The 3,342-nt window shown below is 41.3% G+C and overlaps 1 pseudogene; it reads left to right on the top strand.

The window, feature by feature from the left end:
* The first annotated feature begins 371 nt into the window (after positions 1-371).
* Positions 372-3,096, top strand: LOC102877609 (annotated as a pseudogene).
* The last annotated feature ends 246 nt before the right edge of the window (positions 3,097-3,342 follow it).

Genomic DNA, 3,342 nt, shown 5'->3' with positions numbered 1-3,342 from the left:
GCCTTAAAGGCTTCTATTAATGTGTCCATATGGGTTATATATGTATGTGTATTTCTGTGTGTTTATGCAAGGATGGGGAGTGATAGGAAATTTAGGACTGTCAAGCCAGTCAGCGTGTTATCTTACAGTTGTGATTTTCTCAGCTTCAGCTTCTTCCTGCTGTTTGCTAGATGTGACTGAGACGGTGACAACTCACAGCAACCTGAGGAACAACAGATCTGAACTTGGCCTTGTCTTATAACAGCCTCACAATCCTTAACAACAGAGCTCGTTGTTGGAGTCACTCTGTCAGTTCATCTCATTGACAGTCAACTACCCTCTGCTGTTCCCTGCATAATGTCCTGTAACAAGGACTGACCTCTCCCGGTAACATGCCCAAAGTAAGACACAAAGTGTCGCCATCCTTGCTTCCAAGGAGTACCCTCGTTGCATTTCACCCAAGACACGTTTCTTTGTCCTTCCGGTAGTCTGTGGTCTACTTAATACTCGTCTGCAACATCACAATTCAAAGACATAAATCCTGCCTTGTTCCACCTTATTCACTGCCCGCTTTCTGACACCCAGGCGAGGATTGGAAAAATACCATGGCTGGTACTGGTCACATCTTAGTCTTTTAACTGAAAACTTTGCTCTTAACACTTTGAAGAGATCCGTGACATCAGACTTTCCTTGTGACACAAGTTCTTCCTGGAGGACCTTACATAAGACATTCCTGTACCTCGTATTCAATGGACATTCTTTTGTCTATCCAAGAAAAAGTCACGGTGGTCCCTTTGGGTGTTCAGCTGCTAACCGAAAGTTTGGCAATTTGATCTCATCAGCCATTTGCTGGAGAAAGATGTGACAGTGAGCTTCCGTAAAGAGCCTGTTTTGGAAACTACAAAGAAATTCTATTTCATCCTATAGAATCTGTAGGAGTTGCACTTGACTCAACTACAATGAGCTTTTTATTTGTTTGTTTTTATCTTTAAAGAGATCCAAAGAAAATGTCATTTATTTTCTCTAGAGAATTATTATTTATCTACTGCTTCATGTTGATTAACCTGGAATTCCTGACAGGAACAGTAGAAAAAAGAAAGAGATCATAATTTTATGTATTGTTCTGTGAAATAAAAGACCATCCCATGTGACTACTACTAATCCAGTCAAAATAATTGGCTACTGTGGTGTAAATGTGCAATGAGTTTTTAAATGTTTCTGCCCATCAACAACTATGAGAGACACTGGCACTATTTTTTAGCCAACAGAGTTGAACCTTGTTTTCTCTTTCATCTTCCGAAGCATAATGTCCCTCTCCAGAGAATAGCCTCTCCTAGATGAAGTTTTATCGTCTTTTCCTTGAAGGAACACTCTGGCTGCACCCTCTCCAAGACATATCTGTTTGTTCTTTTGTCCATCCATGGGATGTTCAGTGCTCCTCTCCAACACCACAGCTCAAAGGCATTGCTTCTTCTTCTGTTGCCCTGATTCACTGTCCAGCTCTCAGCAGCATAACAAGTGAGTTTAAACACCATAGTCTGACAATGATCTATGGGCAGCTCCCAAAGCCAGCAGGGAAGATGCAGAGCCTGCCGTCAAGAAACAGGGACTATTACGTGAGGAGTTTGCTTCAGTCACAAGTTGCGACAGGTCCATCACCCAGGGCCACCTGTCAGAAAAGGTCTGTGAGATGGATAAAACATTGAATCTCTACTATGAATCTTGGAAAGCTGCCCTCAGACCCTCCCAGATGATAAAACCTGTGTTGTTGATCAATCTAGTAAAGAAACCACTGATTCCATCCATTTTAGTGTTGTTATTGTTGTTGTTTTGTGCCATCAAGTCGCCTATGACTCATAGGAAACCTATGTAACAAAAGCCTTAAACCCTGCTCTATCCTGTGCCAATTTCACTGTCTCCAACATTCCTGTTCCCATTACCCCAGTCACGGAATCAACCCACCTCATAGAGGGTCTTCCCCTCCTGTGATGTCCCCCCACCCTCCTAAGCATCCTTCACCAAGGACTGGTACCTCCTTGCAACATATCCAAAGTATGTTAGATGAAGCTTCAGAATCCTTGCCTCCAAGGAGCAGCCTGGTTTAACCCTCTCCAGGAACAACCTGTTCTTTTTCTTAACAGTCCATGATATATATGCAATACTCTTCTCCAACATCACAGCTCAAAGGCGTCAATTGTCCTTCTATCCTTGCTAGTCATTGTCCAGGTCTCTGATGAACAGTAAGTTATTTAAAAGACCATGACCTGTATCAGGTGCAACTTAGTCTCCAGGGTGACAGCACTGCTCTTCAGTACTTTGGTGGAGAGGTCCCTAACAGCAGACTTTCCCATCACAATGCACCTTTTAATTTCCTGACTGCTGTTGCCAAAAGTGTTGACTGTGGAGCCAAGCAAACTATAAAGCCAGAGAGGGCTCGACGGATGTGTTCCTGTTTAGCTTTGTACGACCCAGATGTTACATTTCTACAAGAAATGATTCCTCCAAACTATAGCTACCTAAGGAGGAACATAAGTAATTACGAAATTATCACAGGTAGTGAAGAAGGATATTTCACGGTTCTCTTGCTAGAGAGATGAAGAGTGAAGTTAAAAAGCCAAGAGATTATTCCAAGGACCAAAAGGATGAGAAACCTTTTATGCATACATGTGACAATTTCGGGGAATGAGCATGACTTTACGACTTTGCATTATAGAGTCCTAGAAGGCATGTGAGGAAAAAGTCAATTAAAAGTGGTTCTAAAGGAAATAAATGCAAGATGCTCCAGAATCATCTACGGTTAGATTTTCAGGGGACATGAATTTAAGGGATCAAGAAGTTACCAAATGGGGTGTTTTACCCAACAACATTTTGGATGTCTTGGAGTTTGGGGAATAAACTCGAACATTGCTGATATACGCGGAGTACACATATAAACTCTAATCTAGAAATCCCTGCTACTTGCAAACTTTATTTTGATGGGCTATTTTTCAGAGCAGCAGCACCAAGAGGCCACTTTGTTCCCCAAGTTTGGACCCCCTTGGGCTTGAGAAGCTGGACTGTGGCAGATTTCCTCATGATCGTTGGACTCTGTTGTGCAATTTAGATGTAATATTGTGAAATTCTTTTCAAATAGAATTTTAAACAGACTGTAGTTTTATTACGGACTTTTGCAAATATAATTTCTATCTGCCTGGGTAGGTAGATTTAATATAAAGGACTTAGGGTACAGGATCATTTAACAACAACAACAAAATACTACCATATTATTTTGAGGATTATATCCTCAGGTATCAGAACTAAGTATTAATATCTGCTTAAACTAAGGCATGCTTTTTCTCAGAGGTCTTATAATAAAAGTCCACA

The sequence above is a fragment of the Elephantulus edwardii genome, unplaced genomic scaffold (genome assembly GCF_000299155.1).
Source record: "Elephantulus edwardii isolate Elephantulus edwardi_28Jun2011 unplaced genomic scaffold, EleEdw1.0 scaffold00027, whole genome shotgun sequence".
Lineage (NCBI taxonomy): Eukaryota > Metazoa > Chordata > Mammalia > Macroscelidea > Macroscelididae > Elephantulus > Elephantulus edwardii.
The sequence above is the reverse complement of the archived record's forward strand: the minus strand, read 5'-3'. Positions and strand labels throughout refer to the sequence as shown.